Genomic DNA, 21,499 nt, shown 5'->3' with positions numbered 1-21,499 from the left:
CTTCAGATCCAGGAAGCTCAACGATCTCCAAACGTATTCAACCCAAAAAGGCCTTCTCCAAGACATGTCATAGTCAAATTGGCAAAACTCAGAGACAAAGAGAGAATCTTAAAAGCTGCAAGAGAGAAGCGTCAAATCACCTATAAGGGAGCCCCAATCAGGTTAACATCAGACTTTTCATCACAAACCCTAAAAGCTAGAAAGGAATGGGATGATATTTTCAAAATACTAAAAGACAAAGATTGCCAGCCAAGAATACTCTACCCTGCAAGGCTATCCTTCCGAAATGAGGGGCAAATAGTATATTTCTCAGACAAACAAAAACTGTGGCAGTTCACTACCACAAGACCACCCTTACAAGAAATCCTCAAGGGAGTACTGGGTTTGGTTCCTGAAAAATAACTACCACTGCCATAAAAACCTAAGAAAAATCTAAACCCGCTAGTACAATAAAAATGGCATTCATGAAGAGAAAACAAGCTAACAAAAACACTATCTACAACCTAAGGAACCAACAAACAAAGAAACCAAACAGTAAATCAGAAAGCAAGGAACAAAAGACACCTAAGACAATCAAACAACCAATAAAATGCTAGGAATAAATCAACACCTTTCAATAACAACTCTTAATGTTAAAGGCTTAAATTCCCCAATTAAAAGACACAGACTGGCTGACTGGATCAAAAAGCAGGACCCAACTATATGCTGCCTACAAGAGACCCACCTCACCCATAAAGATTCACACAGACTAAGAGTGAAAGGATGGAAAAAGATTTACCATGCAAACAGAAAAGAAAAACGAGCTGGAGTGGCTATTCTTATATCTGACAAAATAGACTTTAAACTAAAAACCATAAAAAGAGACAATGAGGGACACTACTTAATGATAAAAGGACTGATCCATCAAGAAGACATAACAATCATAAATATGTACGCACCCAATGTTGGAGCAGCCAGATTTATAAAACAAACTCTATTAGACCTAAAGAAGGAAATAGACACTAATACCATAATAGCAGGGGACCTGAACACTCCACTGTCAATATTAGACAGATCATCTAGGCAAAGAATCAGTAGAGAAACACAAGATCTAAACAAGACTCTAGACCAATTGGAATTGGCAGATATCTACAGAACATTCCACCCAACAACCTCAGAATATTCATTCTTCTCATCAGCACATGGATCATTCTCCAGGATAGATCACATATTAGGTCACAAATCAAGTCTCAATAAATTCAAAAAATTGGAATTATCCCATGTATCTTCTCAGACCACAATGGATTAAAACTAGAAATTAATAACAAACAAAACTCTGGAAACTATACAAACACATGGAAATTAAACAGCATTCTACTTAATGACATATGGGTCCAAGAAGAAATCAAGCAGGAAATCAAAAAGTTTATTGAAACTAATGAAAACAATGATACATCATACCAAAACCTGTGGGATACTGCAAAAGCAGTATTGAGGGGAAAATTTATTGCATTAAATGCTCACTTCAGAAGAATGGAAAGATGGCAAGTGAACAACCTAACACTTCACCTTAAAGAACTAGAAAAACAAGAACAATCCAATCCTAAAGTTAGCAGACGGAAAGAAATCATTAAGATCAGAGCAGAACTGAATGAAATTGAAAACCAAAAAACAATTCAAAAGATCAACGAATCAAAAAGTTGGTTTTTTGAAAAGATAAATAAAATTGACAAACCATTAGCATGGCTAACAAAAAAAAGAAGAGAGAAGACTCAAATAACAAAAATTAGAAATGAAAAAGGCGATATTACAACTGATTCATCTGAAATACAAGGAATCATTCGAGACTACTATAAACAACTGTACGCCAACAAATTTGAAAATCTGGAGGAAATGGATAAATTTCTGGACACACACAAGCTCCCAAAACTGAACCGTGAAGACGTAGAAAATCTGAACAGACCAATAACAATAAAGGAGATTGAAGCTGTTATCAGAAGCCTCCCAACAAAGAAAAGCCCAGGACCAGATGGATTCACAGCAGAATTTTACCAAACATTCAAAGAGGAATTGACACCGATTCTTTACAAACTATTCCAAAAGATTGAAACGGACGCAAATCTCCCAAACTCATTCTATGAAGCAAACATCATCCTGATACCAAAACCAGGTAAAGATATAACCAAAAAAGAAAACTACAGGCCGATATCCTTGATGAATATAGATGCAAAAATCCTCACTAAAATACTAGCAAACAGAATACAGCAACACATACGAAAAATTATTCATCACGATCAAGTGGGATTCATCCCAGGGATGCAAGGTTGGTTCAACATACGCAAATCAATAAATGTGATACACCATATTAATAAACTCAAACAAAAGGACCATATGATCATCTCTATAGATGCTGAAAAAGCATTTGATAAAGTTCAGCACTCATTCATGACAAAGACCCTCTATAAGTTAGGTATAGAGGGAAAGTATCTCAACATAATTAAAGCCATATATGACAAACCCACTGCCAATATCATCCTGAATGGGGAAAAGCTGAAAGCTTTTCCTTTAAGAACAGGCACTAGACAAGGATGCCCACTCTCACCACTCCTATTCAACATAGTGTTGGAAGTACTAGCCAGAGCAATCAGAGAAGAGAAGGAAATAAAGGGCATCCAGATTGGAAAAGATGAAGTCAAACTGTCCCTGTTTGCAGATGACATGATCCTATATATCGAACAGCCTAAAACCTCTACAAAAAAACTGTTGGAATTGATAAATGATTTCAGCACAGTAGCAGGATACAAAATCAACACACAAAAATCAGTAGCATTTATTTTCTCCAATAGTGAACATGCAGAAGGAGAAATCAAGAAAGCCTGCCCATTTACAATAGCCACCAAAAAAATAAAATACTTAGGAATTGAGTTAACCAAGGAGGTGAAAAATCTCTATAATGAGAACTACAAACCACTGCTGAGAGAAATTAGAGAGGATACAAGAAGATGGAAAGATATTCCATGCTCTTGGATTGGAAGAATCAACATAGTGAAAATGTCCATACTACCCAAAGTGATATACAAATTCAATGCAATCCCCATCAAAATTCCAAAGACATTTTTCTCAGAAATGGAAAAAACTATTCAGACATTTATATGGAACAATAAAAGACCACGAATAGCCAAAGCAATGCTCAGCAAAAAAAATAAAGCTGGAGGCATAACACTACCTGACTTTAAGCTATACTACAAAGCTATAATAACCAAAACAGTATGGTACTGGCATAAAAACAGACACACTGACCAATGGAATAGAATAGAGAATCCAGAAATCAACCCACACACTTACTGCCATCTGATCTTTGACAAAGGCACCAAGCCTATTCACTGGGGAAGGGACTGCCTCTTCAGCAAGTGGTGCTGGGATAACTGGATATCGATATGCAGGAGAATGAAACTAGATCCATACCTCTCACCGTATACTAAAATCAACTCAAAATGGATTAAGGATTTAAATATACACCCTGAGACAATAAAACTTCTTAAAGAAAACATAGGAGAAACACTTCAGGAAATAGGACTGGGCACAGACTTCATGAATACGACCCCAAAAGCACGGGCAACCAAAGGAAAAATAAACAAATGGGATTATATCAAACTAAAAAGCTTCTGCACAGCTAAGGAAACAATTAAAAGAGTTAAAAGACAACCAACAGAGTGGGAGAAAATATTTGCAAAATATACATCTGACAAAGGATTAATATCCAGAATATATAAGGAACTCAAACAACTTTACAAGAAGAAAACAAGCAACCCAATTAAAAAATGGGCAAAAGAGCTAAGTAGGCATTTCTCTAAGGAAGATATCCAAATGGCCAACAGACATATGAAAAAATGCTCAGCATCACTCAGCATCCGGGAAATGCAAATCAAAACCACATTGAGATACCATCTAACCCCAGTTAGGATGGCTAAAATCCAAAAGACTATGAACCATAAATGCTGGCGAGGCTGCGGAGAAAAAGGAACTCTCATACATTGTTGGTGGGACTGCAAAATGGTGCAGCCTCTATGGAAAATGGTATGGAGGTTCCTTAAACAATTGCAAATAGATCTACCATACGACCCAGCCATCCCACTGTTGGGAATATACCCAGAGGAATGGAAATCATCAAGTCGAAGGTATACCTGTTCCCCAATGTTCATCGCAGCACTCTTTACAATAGCCAAGAGTTGGAACCAGCCCAAATGCCCATCATCAGATGAGTGGATACGGAAAATGTGGTACATCTACACAATGGAATACTACTCAGCTATAAAAACGAATGAAATACTGCCATTTGCAACAACATGGATGGACCTTGAGAGAAATATATTAAGAGAAACGAGTCAGGCACAGAAAGAGAAATACCACATGTTCTCACTTATTGGAGGGAGCTAAAAATTAATACATAAATTCACACACACACATACACACACACACACACAAACCGGGGGGGGGGAAGAAGATATAACAACCACAATTATTTGAAGTTGATACAACAAGCAAACAGAAAGGACATTGTTGGGGGGGAGGGGGGGAGGGAGAAGGGAGGGAGGTTTTGGTGATGGGGAGCAATAATCAGCTACAATATATATCGACATAATAAAATTAAAAAAAAATAAAGGAGATGAGGGAGATATGGCATGCTATAAATGACAATATTGGCACAGTTGGAAAATTTGAACAGGGTCTATATATTATATAATGTTGCTGCAATTTTAAATTTCCTTAATTTGATCATAATAGTGTGGTTAGGTTATGTAAGAAAATTACTCAGGAGTAACAGAAGTAAACATAACATGTATATACACACATATTAAGAGAAGGAAAGAAAAAATGGGGCAAAATGTTAACAATCAGTGAATTCAAGTGAGGGGTATACACAAATTCACTGTTCTATTCTTAAAAGGTTTGAAATGTTCTCAAAATAAAAAGTTTACAGGTCTAAAGTCTGATAATAAAGGCACAGATCTTGAAAAAAAAAAAAAGAAGGGAAGCCATTAGAAACTTTTAAGCAATAAAGCAATGAGATGCTTTCATTTTAACCGGATCACCATGGTTGCTATGCGCTAATCAGATAATTTTATTTCCTCCCTTAATACATAGCTAGACACTATTTCCCAGTTTTCCTTGCTAGTTAGGATCATGCACCTGAATTCTGGTTAAAGGGAAATAGTCAGAAGTGATATACTCTACTTCCAGTCCTGGCCTGTAAGAAAACTCATGCATGCTCTCTGCCAGATGCACAGAATTCAATAGAGAATTAACTCCATGTCATAGAGAAAAGTGGACTCACTATACAGAAGAATCCTGGATCCCTTAATAGCCATATGGATCAGAGCCCCTTTACCCTCTCACTATCATAATAAACATAATAAAACATTTATTGCATTAAACCACTGTGATTTTGGAGTTGTTGTTGTAGCAGTTAGTGTCATGACTAACATAGGAGGCTATTGCAATTATCTAAATATAATAATTCTGTGTGGCTGATATGGAAGAAAAAATATCTAATAAGATGGTAGCTCAGAACAGAGTAATAATAGGGGTAGGAGCAGTCAGAATCTTTTCATATCTTGAAAATAAACCAATAGGATTTACTAATAGATTGCATTTGGGATGTGAAATGCAAAAGAGAAGTCAAAAATGACTCCAAGAATTTTGTCCTGAGCAGCTGCATTTACATGAGCTGGGGAAGGTTCTGAGAGGATCAAGCTTTGGAAATAATCAGGGGCTCAGTTTAAGAAATAGGTTTAAGCTACAACTGCAAATGTTTTGTAGGCATTTGGATATACAAGACTTAGTTCAGGAGCAAGGTCTGGGTGGGAGATATAAATTTTGGAGTTGTCATCATAATATTTCAACCACAAGACTGCAGGAGATATCTGAGGGAGCTGGAGTAGATGGAGGAAAGGGCCAAGGACCAAGCATAGAGGCATTCCAGTTTTCAAAGACTGGAGAGATTTTTTAAAAAGAAAAAAATAATACCAGATAGGTAAATTGGAAGGAAAAGCCAGTGAGGTAGGAGGAAATCAAGACAGAATGGAAATAAAATAAAGAAAGGGTTTCAAATATACTGGAGTAATAACCGCATCAAGTGCCAATGGTGGATCACCTAAGAATATTATCATCCTTTTACTCTTTAGCATTGTACCTGATACATAATAAAAATGAATAAGTATTGATGGATTCTGGATGACTTTAAACAATTATATAAATTTTCTTCAACCAGTGGTACAGCTGAAAGACCTGCATGAGGAACACAAGAGTCAAGACAAGTGACTGTAAGAGAAGTGATCAAATGAAATTTGTTTTAAAAGCTGCTCATTAATTAAATGGTAGCTTCACCAATCCCTAGCAGCAAGACATATTTTGATTATGTAAGTGGTAGGAGAGATTGTTTATTTGTGGGGAGGGAAATTGGGGGATTAACAAAATACCCAATTTTAAGCTTTGTGATTTATAACCTCAGAATTTTTTTGTGATGTGTAATATTTTTACTTTGAAAAAAAAATGACAATTGTTTCTTAAAAGGCTGGCTGTTTGAATCAATAAGGAACAGTTTAAATTTTATGTAATCTCTCTGTCTTCTTTAATAGCTACTATTAAGCATTCCAATCTAAACACATTTTCAATTTCCCTTTCTCTTTTTCTATTTTTTGGACAGTTTTTTTATTGAAAGATAATTGATTATATATATTTGTGGGGTACAGAATTAAATGTCAATGCATGTGTACAATACGTGGTGATAAAATCAGGATAAAGAGTATACTCATGTTTATAAAACGTAATCAATCTTTGTGATCCTTCACTAGTTTTCTCTCCAACCCCCGCCCCCCACTCTTTCCCACCTCTAATAACCACGGTTCTGTTCTTTTTTTTTTTTTTGAAAATTCAATGTATTATTGTGATTTCTTTTTCTTTCTTTCTTTTTTTCTTTCTCTCTTTTCTCTCTCACTCTCCCTCCGCCCCCCCTTTCTTTCTTTTTTAATATTTCAGCTCCCACATATGAGTGGGGACATGCAGTATTTCTCTTTCTGTGCCTGGCTTATTTCACTTAATTTAGTTTTCTCTAAGTTCATCCAAGTTGCTGTGAATGGCAGAATTTCATTCTTTTTTATGGCTGAATAGTATTCCACTGAGTATATATACCACATTTTCTTCATCCAGTCATCTGTCAATGGACATTTAGGTTGGTTCCATATCTTGGCTGTTGTTAATGGAGCTGTGATGAACATGGGAGTGCAGGCATTCACTCATCATGATGATTTCCATTCCTTTATATACTCAGGAATGGCATTGCTGGGTCGAATGGCAGTTCTGTCTGTAGTTGTCTGAAAAACCTCTATACTGTTTTCCACAATGGCTGCACTAATTTGCAGTCCCACCAACAGTGTAGAAGGGTTCCTTTTTCTCTACATCCTCATCACCATTTGTTATTCTCTGTCTTTTTGGTAATAGCCTGTCTGACTGAGGTGAGATGATACCTCAAAGTGGTTTTGATTTGCATTTCCCCGATGCTGAGTGATGGTGAGCATTTTTTTCATGTACCTGTTAGTGATTTGTGTATCTTCATGTGAGAAATGTCTATTCAGCTTCTTTGCCCATTTTTTAATTGGGTTATTTATTTTCTTACAGTTGAGCTGTTTGAGTTCTTTGTATACTTTGGATATTAATCCCTTGTCAAATGCATAGTTTTCAAATATTTTTTTCCCATTATGTAGGTTGTCTTTTTGCTCTGTTAATTGGTTTTTTTTTGGGGGGGGGGGGGTTGTTTGTTGCAAGAAGATTTTTACTTTGATGTAATCCAATTTGTTTATTTTTTCTTTTGTTGCCTGTGCTTTTGGGGTCATATTCATAAAGTCTTTGCCCAATCCTATATCCTGAAGTATTTACCCTATGATAATAAGAGTTTTATAATTTCAGATCTTACATTTAAGTCTTTAATCTATTTTGAGTTGACTTTGGTATGTGGTGAGACGTACAGGTCTAGTTTCATTTTTCTACATATGGATTTTCAGTTTTCCTGGAACCATTCATTGAAGAGGCAGTCTTTTCCCCAATGTATGTTCTTGTTGCTTTTGTCAAAGATCCACTGGCTGTAAGTATGTAGGTTGATTTCTGGGTTCTCTGTTCTGTTCCATTGGGGCTGAATGTCTGTTTTTATGCTAGTACCATGTCATTTTGATTACTATAGCTTTGTAGTACTGTTTGAAGTCAGGGAGTGTTATGCCTCTGGCTTTATTTTTTTGCTTAGGATTACTTTGGCTATTTGGGATCTTTTGTTGTTCCATATGAATGATAGGATTTTTTTTCTATTTTTGTGAAGAATGTCACATATGCGAGTCAATAAATATGATATACCACATCAACCTAATCAAGGACAAAAAACATATGATTATCTCAATAGATGCAGAAAAATCATTTGACAGAATTCAACATCTCTTCATGATAAAGACTCTTAGCAAATTAGGTTTAGAAAGAAAGCATCTCAACACAATAAAAGCCATATATGACAAACCCATTGGCAATATCATCTTGAATTATAAGAACAAGACAAAGATGCCTGCTATCACCACTCCTAGTTAACATAGTATTGGAAGTACTAGCCAGAGCAATCAGGCTAGAGAAGAACAGAAAGGACATCCAGATTGGAAAAGATGAAGTCAAACTGTTCCTGTTTGCAGATAACATGATCCTATACACAGAAAGGCCAAAAGACTCTGCCAAAAAAACTCTTAGAGCTGATAAACTATTTCAGTACAGTTGCCAGATATAAAATCAGCACACAAAAATCAGTAGCATTTTTACACTCTAATAACAAACTCGCAGAAAAAGAAATTAAGAAAGCAAACCTATTTAAGATAGTCTCCCAAAAAATGAAATACCTAGGAATTAATTTAACCAAGGAGATGAAAGAGCTCTACAACGATAACTACAAATGACTGCTGAAAGCAATTAAAGAAGACACAGAAAGACGGAAAGACATTCCATGCTCTTGGAATGGAAGAATTAACATTGTGAAAAAGTCCATAGTACTCAAAGCGATCTACAGGTTCAATGCAATCCCCACCAAAACCCCTTTCTCTTTAATTCTCTTTCATATGTTGAAAATATGACACTGACACTGAATTTTATACTTAAAAATTCCTAGGGAATTAATACAAAAAGTTAATTAGCATTGGCAGAACGTTGATAATGAAAGAACGTTATTTAGAAGAATTATCTATTTACATATGCACCAAGACACACACACACACAGAAAATATATGAAGAACTGACAAAATTAATTTGATTCAACAAAATAAAAAATAAACAAATAAAAATAAAAAGGTCAGAAAAACTATGAATATATCTAAAGAATAAGACCAAATGCTAGTATATAGTTACATTATAGGTACTAACATTTAAAATTGAGCACAAATTGGGACTCAAACTTCTTAATGATTTAATAAAATCAATAAAAAAATAATGTTTAAATCCAAAATTTCCCATACATGCCATGGTCTTCATACAAGGGCCACTGATTGGTGTAGTAAATGACAACTTCAATTGCTTTTCTAAAATAAATGCAAGAGTGGGTGGCATTATAAAAATATATGCATCCTACAAATAGTTGTAGGGCATATTAAAAGGAATTTTGTAAGAAAACCAAAACAATATGGACCACTATATAGCTCTTTGACGCTCCGGCTTATTTTACAGAAAGGAATGGGCTGCTTCAAACAATCCTCCATAGAAATCATGTGCTATGGGTCAAATGTATCCCCCAAAAGTTCATTTGTTGGAAACTTAATCCCCACTGTAACAGTGTTAAGAGGGTAGGAAATCCAAGTATCTTGTTTGAAATGAGGGGCCTGTAGTAGGTGATTGGATTGTGTGGAACGTGCCCTTGTGAGTGGACTATTCCATTCATGGGGTAATGGGCATGGTTCTGACGGCTTTACAAGGAGAGCAAGTGAGCAGGTTAGCTCTTTTGCTCAGCCTATTCTCGCCATGTGATACTCTGTATCACTGTAAAGTCACAAACAACAAAGCCCTCACCAGATGTGCCCCCTGGACTGTAGACATCCCAGCCTCCAAAACTGTAAAAAATAAAATTTTTTGTTTCTTTATAAATTACCCAGTTTGGGATTATAATGCAGTTTTTTAAATGGAGTCATATGTACCATGCAATTCCATTTTCCGACAGTACAAACCAGATTCCCATAACTGATCCTCCAACTAAAAACAAGTTAAAATGCTATAAAGCAAAATATATTTTTAAATCTTTTTAAATATCTGTATTTAGCAAGAAAGTAAAAAATATTCAGATGCCAAAAATTAAGTAAGAGAAAAAACCCAACAACATAAACAGAGAATTTAAAACAGATTGATCCTTGAGGGAAGCCAATTTCTGAACTCAGAAATTTTAAGCTTTGGAATTTTTCATAACTTTAAAGATGCTGGAACAGACAACAAAGTCCAAGACATGCTCAAGTGAAGGAGTTTAGTAGAAGGAGAAGGGAAACAGATTGAGATACAGGAAATATTTGAAGAAATAATAACTTCAAGTTTCTAAAACTTTGGAAGACGCTTCTCTACAGATTCAGAAAGCCTCATAAATATCAAGAAAAATAAAGAAAGAGAAATTACAATAAAACTGCCAAAAGAAAAAAAAATGAAAAAGATAAGTCCTAAATATAACCAGAGGAAAAAAAGACAACTGACAGCTGACTTATTTACTATAATGGAAGCCAGAAGAACGTGAAATTATATGTATACTGAAAGAAATTAGGTGTTAAAATTCTAAACCTAATTTAAAAATTAATTGAATTTATTGAGATAGAATATATTTAAAATAAACTGCATTAATTTAATGTGTACAATTCAGTGAGTTTTGACAGATTATTTCAGCTGGGAAACTACTGTCACAACCAAAATAAAGAACATTTCTATCACCCCAAAATTATAAGCATAGAAGAGTTTCAGGTGCTTTATATTCTCACCAATTCTTATATTCTCAGCAATTTTACTGTCACCATTTTAATAACATGTAGTGTTTTCTCATTGTGATTTTATCTTGCGTTTTCCTAATGATGTCAAGCACATTTTCATGTGTTATTGATCACTGTTTTTTAAAGTATCTGTTCTATTCGGTAGTTTGTCTTTTTGAATTAGAAGAGTCTTATATATATCCATATATATTTTGGATACAAGTTCTTTGTCAGAAACATGTACTGTAAATGTTGTATTCAATTCTATGGTTTGACCTTTATTTTCATAATGATGTCTTTTGAAAACAAATGTTTGTAATTTTGATAAGATTTGATTTATCAACTTTTTTCTCTTATGAGTCATTTTTTTGTGTGTGTACTCTCTAAAAGATTTTTTTTTTACTCAAAGTTGCAAAGAAAATTTGTCCTATGTTTTATACTTTTAACTATCCATTTAAATCTATATTTCAAGTTAATTTTTGTGTAAAGGGTGAAGAGTTGATGTTCGTTTCTTTCCACATGGATATCCATTTATTCCAGCACCGTTTTTTCTTTCCCCGTTAAATTGGCTTAGCACTTTTATTGAAAACAATTTACTGTATAGGTGTGAGTTTATTTCAAGACTCCGTATTCTGATCTGATCTATATATATCTACTCTTCACTAGAACCACACTGTGAATGAGATACACAAAAATCACAAAATAAAATGATAGAGGTTATTCCAAAAATATAAATAATTTAAAATTATATAAATTCAATATTCCAATTTAAGAATAAAATTATACACTCTTTTTTGAAATCTAGCTATGTTTTGTTTATAGACAATATATATAAAACATAAAGACACAAAAAATGCAGAAACAGAAAATAAAAATCTATATGCTGAGCAAATACTAAGGAAAGCTTGCATAATTCCATTAGTACCAAATCGTTGTTTATAAACTAATAACATTAATAGAAATAGATCAATTCACAATGATTAAAGGTTCAGTACACATGGAAGAGTATCGGTTTCAAAATTATATGCAATTAATAACATAAGTTCAATGAATATCAAGCAAAAAATTATATAAACACAACAAGAAACAGATTCACCAACATAGCAAAATATTTTTAATATTCCTCTCCTATTATTCAATAGATAAATTAGGTATCTTGTAATAATCTAGTCCAAATGAAATTGCAAAAGTGTTCCTAAAAGCCAGAGGTCCAAAAAATTGTTCACTGAAAATGCCACGTCCAAAAATATCTGAAACCCTCTACCCTCATGGATTTATCATCTCATTATTTTCTTATCAAAAACTTTAACCTTTTAATGTGCTTATGAGTCATGCTTTTTGTATAATATCTAAAAAATATGATTTTTTTAGGCAAGGAAATATGATTGTTCCTGTTCGGGTTAGGATAAGTAACACAAAGTGCTATACAAAGAAACCTAATAAATCTCAGTTGACTTAACAAAATAAAAGTTTATTTTTTATTCATTTTATAATTCAATTGAATAACGAATTCACATGTGCAGTTACCCAGGTTACTTCCACTTACTAGTTCTACCATGTCATAGAAACTTAAATCTGTTGCTAGATTGTCTTTTTCCATCTAGAATTTGGGGGAGGAAAAAGAATGGAAAGGTGCAAGAGGTTTTTATGAGCCAGGCTTGGAAGTAGCATGCATAACTTCTACAGGATTTAGTCATATAGCCAGATAAAATTGCAAAGGAGTATCATGTGATAGTGTTCCCAGGAGGTAGACAAAATAGTTTTAGTAAATACATAGAAGACAATAAAACCACCCATTTTAGTGGACAGCTCTTCAAGTTTTGACATGCATATACAAGTATAGTTGTGCAAAATGCACCAAAATCATGACATGGAACAGCAGAATTAGCCCCTCAAAATTCTTCTTTCCTCTTTGTAGTCAACTCCTCTGCCCCTATTTCCACACCCAGCCCTAGGCAACTATGGATATATTATCTATCATTTTAGCTTTGTCTTTTCAAAATACCATATAAATGGAATTATATCTTATTCAGTCTTTTGAGTCTGGCTTATTTTACTTAGCGTATTTGAGATTCAGCCATGTTTTTCTGTATATTAGTAGTTTGTTTCCTTCTGTTATTGAGTTATACTCCATCATATGCAACACAAAATGCCCAATTCATAAAAGAAAAATATTGATGAATTTGGCTTCAAACTTAAAAACGTCTACTCTATGAAAGACACTGCTAAGAGATTTAAAAGACAAGCCACAGACTAAGAGAAAATATTTACAAATATCATATCTAATAACAGACATGTACCCAGGATATATAAAGAGCTCTTAAAACACAAGAATATTTTTTAAATTGTTTAAAAGGCAAAAGATTTGAACAAACACTTCACCAAAGAAAATATATGAATATATGAATGGCAATAAATACAAGAAAAGATGTTCAATATCATTAGTTATTAGAGAAATGAAAAAACCATAATAAGATACAACTACACACCTATTATTGACTATGATTTTTTTTAATTGACAATACTTGGAATAAGTGCTCAAAAGTATGCAGAGCAACTGAAACTCTCTTCAATTTCTAGCAAGAATACAAAATATACGAGGACACCTACCCAATTTGGAAAACAGGTTGGCAGTTTCCTTAATATTAAACATGCATTTACCATACAACCCAATAGTTCTACTCCTAGGTCTTTACACAAGTGATATGAAAACTTAGTTTCATATAAAAACCAGTATAAAAATGTTTATCGCAGCATTGTTCATAATTACCAAAAACTGGAAACAACCCAAATGTCTGTCTATTGGGGAAAGAATACACAAAAACTATTATTTTTCAACACAAAATTAGGCAATGTACGGACGTACACTGCTGTGGTTTGAGTGTCCCCCCAAGCTCATGTTGGAACTTAACACCCAATATGGTGGTGGAAGGTGGCCTTCAAGAGGTGATTGGGTGACAAGGACTGCGCACTTGAGAATGGGTTGATACATTCATGGAGTGATGGGTTGATGGTTTAATGGGCTGTCATAGGCATGTTCTGATGACTTTATAAGGAGAGTGAGTGAGGAGATTAACCCTCACTCTTGCCATTCTCTCACCATATGATACCCTGGTCACCACGGGACCGGTAGAGTGTTTCCACCCAAAAGAAGGCCCTCACCAGATACGCCGCCTGGACTGTGGACTTTCCAGCCTCTAAAACTGTAAGAAGTAAATTAAATTTCTTCATAAAATACCAAGTTTCAGGTATTCTGTTATAAGCAAGAGAAAGTCTAATACATACACCAGACTCCAAAGTTTGGTATAGGGACAATTTTCTTTTATCTCATATTAAACTGAAATCTTATTTCTGCACTATTGCTTTAGAAAGTAAAGTCTGCTATTTCGTTTCCATTTTCTCATTTCAATGAACCGTCAGTTCTCTTCAAGGAAACAGTGGAAAGAGAACAGAGCTGAAGTCTATTTGGCAAATGTGTGAGACTGAAATATCTATTAGGCCAAAAAAGATTGTGAAAAAGATTACTCCAGATGAGACAGTCAGTCATGGGCACTAAGCAATTTCAGCTGTGTCCTAGATTCCAAAAGCAAAGTCAATACTGAGCGCAGAGCTTCTTCAAAAGCCCATGGAAGGTCTTATTGACTATTGAGCTCTCACGCAGCTCTCACAATGCACATTCATTTGCCAATCATTAGGCAAAAGTTGCATGCAGTGTATTAGCAAAATAGGCCAATGACCATTTTAAGGGCAATAACATGTGAACCACTCAAACTTTCAACATGCCTGAAACTACTTGGTTTTAAAGAAATACTGGTTAAATGTTATCTTTGCCACTCTAACTTCTAAAGGTTTTTTTTTATTTAGTCTCTTAATTTTTAATTGTTTAATGTTTATTTTTTACATTTAAGTTTTAATTTGTCTCTTATTAGTGTAGAACATTCTTAGTTTAATTCTCCACAATGTAGTTGCAGAAATCTCCATTATATGTTAGTGTCTTAGTCTATTCCTGTTGCTTATAACAAAATATTTGGAACTTGGTGACTTATAAGAAAGTGAAATTTATTGCTTGCAGTTTCAGAGACTGGAAGTCCAAAGTCCAGGGAACACGTGGTGAAGGCTTTCTTTGGTGGTGACTTCAGTGACAACAGGGTATCACATTGAGAAACAGTGGAGCACAGAAACACTAACTTCTCACGTGCTCTTCTTTTAAAGCCCTCAGAACTACCTGAAGAGCATTTTTTAATCCATTCACTATGGGATGGTCTGACAATCTAATCAACTCTTCAAGGCCCTACCTTTAAATTACCATAATAGGATTTCTCACCCTCTTAGCACTGTCACAGTGGGGGTCAAGTTTTGGGGGGACACTCAATCCAAGGCAATTAGGCAGTGAAAAGCTAGTCACTGATGTGTTGTAAAAGTTTTGACAAGACCTACGTCTAATCTGTTGACAGAATCCTAAGAGGTGGTTGGCCAAAAACAAAGAAAAAAAGGACCAAGTTCCAAAGAAGAAGTAGGGCTGTACAAGTTGGAAGGATCTCCACAAAAATGTTTGAGTACCATTAAAATGGTTCAAAGACACACCCAGGGCTGGGAGATTAGTTTTACTAGAAGGAGTCTCCACAGCAGAATGAGAGTGTGCAGGGAAAGGATAAAGGCCATCACCTTTTGCAGGGGACTGAAATCAAGCCATATCAGTGGCTGGTCACAGGCATCCACAGAGAGGCATCTTGCCGAGGTAACATCAGAAACTGGGCTGTGGAGAAATGCTCTATGTGTCCATAAGGACAGCATTAGTGGGGTACTGGCATTAGCTCCAGGCTTCAGAATCTTAGGTGATCCCTTCAGTGAGCACTTAAAAAGTCTGTCAACCCTGATATCAATTAGAACAAAGATGATAAGTGGCAGTTTGTATAAAATTGCAAGGGCACCAATCCCACCACAGGTGGAAGAAGAACTGTACACAGATGCTAGATTCAAGCAATCCCCAAAAGAGGAAGGGCTGAGCTGCAGAGTGCCCAGTTTATCCATATCTGATTCTTAGAGTTTCAAAATTTTATATGGCCAGGAACAACAGCTGTTAGAATAACAGCATTGATTGCTATTTATTATTCAGCAAAAAAGCAGACAGTTCATTCAAGTATTTACTTTGACTATAAATTGTGCTCAGAAAACATCTCCCAAAGCAACCTTGGGCTCATACTCACCACTAAAAAAAGTTCAAATTTAAAAAGTGATAGCATCCAGTGCTAATTTTCCCTGCCACCTCTTACCATTTGTTTTAACTTCTACAGTGAAATAGAATCTAACTGCATTTTAATAGTAAAAAATTGGATCACAGGTAATCGGTTATATATTGTCAGGTTGAAAACATATTTGTTGAGGGCGCAAGATGAAAAGGATAACATACTATTTTCATCCCTTTTAAAAATCAACTACACAGACTTAGGGTTTCTCCATAGATAAAACAGCAGATGTTTTCTACCATGTTTAATTCTCTCTTAGAATTAATTGGATAAAATCATACAGGTAAATGTAAGCATAGTTCTCTGGATGGGCCAATATTTGAGAAATGAAAATGAACTGGCTCATATTGTCAGAAGAATTTGAAATTAATTTTAAATTGCATTCCTATTCTAAAAAATAGAATTTGAATGTATGAATCAACAGAATGACTCTTATTTGGGGAAGGGGGGGTTAAAACTATCACAAAAGCATCTCTATTTCATTTTAAAGAGGTAATATACCACAGAGATTAATGACATTTTTGAGGTCAGTAAATTTGAGTTGAAATCCCACCTCTTAGTAACACCTCAAACTAAGTGTCTGTTTTTAAAAATTTACTGCTTTTCTCTAACCTTTACTTTCCCATCAGTAAAAAGACAATATTTATAGCCACCTCACAGCTAAGCAAGTCAACTAATCTTTGCACACTATGGTTTCTCCTGCTGTAAAAATGGGCTGTTAATACTGTTTTCAGAGTCTCATAGTTAGAACTGAAAGAAACCTGCTAAAACACTTGAAATGGAAAGAATTATATAAATATCATAATCCAGTTGCTCCATATCATTTGTGGAACATGGTGGTATATAAGTTAGTAGTAATTAAGTAGATATGATTAGTCACATAATTAGTCAGTAGAATTATCTAATCAATTCTCATACCAGACAAGGTCTTAGGCTCTTATGCTAATCGGAAAACACATTTGGAAATAGCTTGATATACAGTATCCTTGCCTTAATAAATATATGGAGTGAGTTTGTTGTGGAGATAAATGTCCAAGAAGCACGAACAGACAAACTCATTTTACCTCGTGACTGGTCCAAACTGAATGTGGGTGAGCACGTGAGATTAAAAAGGTGGCTGAACCTCAGCATTCTTCTTGTTTCATTGGATTTCAGCTCAGGTTTCTTCAGAAAGAAAGCTTATTTTTTATTGCTTCATCTAAGCCTCTCAAACCCTAGAGAACAACATTTCTAGAGATTTCTGCACAGCAATGAGGATTTTTTTTCCCACACAAAAGCAATGTCTCAGACCTGTGTTGCTGTTGTTCTGACAGATTTCTTATATCTTTTTCTCCTTCGGGCATCAGTGCTAAACTCAAGGGTAGCTTATTTAAACATTTTTCACTCACCTTATTAGCATCCAGTTGAAATGATCCAGTGCTGCCTTTTGAACAAAATTCTATTTGTGTCAGGCAACAACATAATTGCAGCATAAATGCAACTTTTAAGCATCTAATAATTAATGCTTAATTAATCACAGAATTAGCATTTAAAACATATGCCAGCATGATGGAGTATAAGACTAAAAAGCATAAGATTTATATTGATTTATAATTGTAACAAATGTACCACACTAGTGTAACGCGTTAATAATAGGAAATTCTGTATGTGTGTGTGTTGGAGGGGAGGTGATGGTTATGGAAAATGTCTGGACTCTCTGCTCAATTTCTCCATAAACATAAAGCTGTTTAAAAATAAATAAATAAGTCTATTTAAAAATAAATTTAAGTGCTGGCTGGTTAGCTCCATTGGTTAGAAGATGATGTTATAACACCAAGTTGAAGGGTTTGGATCCCCATACCAGCCAGCACCCAAAAAATAAATGAATAAAAAAAATAATTTTTTTTAAATTTCTCTTTAAATTTATTTTTTTATTTTTTATTTTTTTAATGTTTTGTTTTGTTTTTATTGGTTATGAATATTCATGGGGTACAAAGCAAATTGTCACCACTTATGCCTAAGATGTGATGGCCAGATCCATACGGTCAGCATGTCCATTACCACAAATTGTGATTATACCCTGTGTCCCCCACCCAATTATCCCCTCAATTATCCCTGACCTCCCTCTCCATCCCCTTTTCCCCATTCTACTTTGTATCCCTAGTTATATTCTCTCCCTCTGCAAGTCCAATGCACCACTGTGGTCTCTCTTTCCTTTCTTCATCTCTTAGCTCTCACCTATGAGTGTGGTATTTATCCCTCTGTGCTTTGCTTATTTCACTCAATATAAGTTTCTCCAAGCTCATCCATGCTGTTGCAAATGGAAGTATTTCATTCTTTTTTATGGCAGAGTAGTGTTCCATGGTGTATATATACCACATTTCCCTTATCCAGTCATCCATCGATGGACATTTAGGTTGATTCCATGTCTTGTCTATTGTGAACAGAGCTGTGATGAACATGGGAATGCAGGTATCCCCTCAACATGATGATTTCCATTCCTTTGGATATATACACAGAAGAGGGATTGCTGTATTATATGGAGGATCTATCTGTAGTTGTCTGAAAAACCTCCATACTGTTTTCCATAGTGGCTGTACTAATTTACAGTCCCACCAACAGTGCGGGAGTGTTCCCTTCTCTCCACATCCTCGCCAGCATTTGTTATTCTCTGTCTTCTTGATTATTGCCAGTCTAACTGGAGTGAGGTGGTATCTCAATGTAGTTTTAATTTGCATTTCCCTGATGACTAGTGATGTTGAGCATTTTTTCATGTACCTGTTGGCCATTTGTTTGTCTTCCTTTGAAAAATGTCTGTTCAATTCCTTTGCCCATTTTTTAATTGGATTATTTGGTTTTTTACTGTATAATTGCTTGAGTTCCTTGTATATTATGGATATTAATCCCTTGTCGGGTGCATAGTTAGTAAAAATTTTCTCCCACTCTGTAGGTTGTCATTTCACTTCTCTTGATTGCTTCCTTTGCTGTGCAGAAGCTTTTTAGTTTGATATAATCCCATTTGTTCATTTTTTTCTTTTGTTGCTTGTGCTTTTGGGCTCATGTTCATAAAGTCTGTGCCCAGACCTAGTTCCTGATGTGTTTCACCTATATTTTCCCTTAGTAATTTTACAGTTTCAGGTCTTATACTTAAGTCGTTAATCCATTTTGAGTTGATTTTAGTATATGGTGAGAGGTGCATGTCTAGTTTCATTCTTCTACATATGGATACCCAAGTTTCCAAGCACCATTCATTGAAGAGGCAGTCTTTTCCCCAATATATATTTTTGATCCCTTTCTCATATATCAGATGGCTGTAAGCCTGAGGGGTGATTTCTGGGATTTCTATTCTGCTCCACTGGTCCGAGTGTCTATTTTTATGCCAGTACCATGTTGGTTACTATACCTTTGTAGTATAATTTGAAGTTGGGTAGTGTTATGCCTCTGGCTTTATGTTTTTTGCTTAGGATTGCTTTGGCTATTTGGGGTCTTTTGTTTTTCCATATGAATGTTGAGATTGTTTTTTCCATTTCTGTGAAGAATGTCATTGGTATTTTGATGGGAATTGCATTGAATCTGTAGATGGCTTTGGGTAGTATAGACATTTTTACAATGTTAATTCTTCCAGTCCAAGAACATGGAATGTATTTCCATTGTTTTGTGCCTTCTTTAATTTCTTTCAATAGTGGTTTGTAGTTCTCATTGTAGAGATCTTTCAAATCCTCGATTAGATTGATTCCTAGGTATTTTATTTACTTATTTATTTATTTTTGTAACTGTTGTAAATGGGCTTACTTTCTTGATTTCTCTTTCTGTTAGCTCATTATTGGAGAATATAAATGCAACTGATTTGGGGGCATTTATTTTGTATCCTGCAATGCTACTGAAGTTATTAACCAGTTCTAGGAGTTTTTTGATAGAGTCTTTAGGTTTTTCTGTATATAGCATCATGTCATCAGTAAATAGGGACAGTTTGACTCCATCTTTTCCAATGTGGATGCCCTTTGATTCTTTCTCTTACCTGATTTCTTTGGCTAGTATCTCCAGTACTATGTTAAATAGAAGTGGTGAAAGTGGGCATCATTGTCTCATTCCTGTTCATAAGGAAAAAGCCTTCAGTTTTTTCCAATTCAGAATGATACTGGTGGTGGGCTTGTCATAAATGGCTTTTATTGTGTCCAGATACTTTCCTTATATACCTAATTTGCTGAGAGTCTTTATCTTAAAGGGATGTTGAATTTTGTCAAATGCTTTTTCAGCATCTATTGAGATAATCATGTGGTTTTTGTCCTTGAGTTTATTGATGTGATGTATGACATTAATTGACTTTCATATGTTGAACCATCCTTGCATCCCTGGGATGAATCACACTTGATGGTGATGTATAATTTTTTTGATGTGTTGCTGTATTCTGATTGCTAATATTTTGTTGAGGATTTTTGCATCTATGTTCATCAAGGATATTGGCCTGTAATTTTCTTTTTTGTTGTATCTTTATCTAGTTTTGGTATCAGAGTTATGTTGACGTCACAGAATGAGTTTGGGAGAATGGCTTCTGTTTCAATTTTTTTGAATAGTTTGAGGAGAATTGGTATTAATTCCTCTTTAAAGGTTCAGTAGAATTCAGCTGTAAAGCCATCCAGACCTGGGCTTTTCTTTGTTGGAAGATTGCTGATTACTACTTCAATCTTTTTGCTTTTTATTTGTCTGTTCAGGTTTTCTTCCTCTTCTTGGTTCAGTCTGGGTAGTTAGTATGTGTCCAGAAACTTATCCATATCTTCCAGGTTTTCATATTTGCTGTCATACAGTTGTTTATAATAGTCTCTAATAATTCTTTGTATTTCTGTGTTATCAGTTGTAATGTCTCCTTTTTCATTTCTGATTTTTGTTATTTGGGTCTTCTCTCCTCTTTTTTTTGTTTTTTTTTTCAAATTGACCTAGCTAATGGTTTCTCTATTTTATTTATCTTCTCAAAAAAAAACTTTTTGTTCATTAATCTTTTCTATCATTTTGGGGGTCTCTATTTCATTTAGTTCTGCTCTTATCTTAATCATTTCTTTTCATCTACTACCTTTAGGATTGGATTGTTGTTTTTCAAGTTCTTTGAGGTGTATTGTTAGGTCGTTTATTTGAAGTCTTTCCATTCTTTTGATGTAAGCATTTATTGCAATAAATTTGCCTGTTAGTCCTGCTTTTGCAGTAACCCACAGGTTTTAGTATGATATATTTTTATTTTCATTAGTTTCAAGAATATTTTTCTTTCCTGTTTAATTTCTTCTTGGA

The sequence above is a fragment of the Cynocephalus volans genome, chromosome 6, assembly GCF_027409185.1.
Source record: "Cynocephalus volans isolate mCynVol1 chromosome 6, mCynVol1.pri, whole genome shotgun sequence".
Lineage (NCBI taxonomy): Eukaryota > Metazoa > Chordata > Mammalia > Dermoptera > Cynocephalidae > Cynocephalus > Cynocephalus volans.
Note: the sequence above shows the minus strand (reverse complement) of the source record.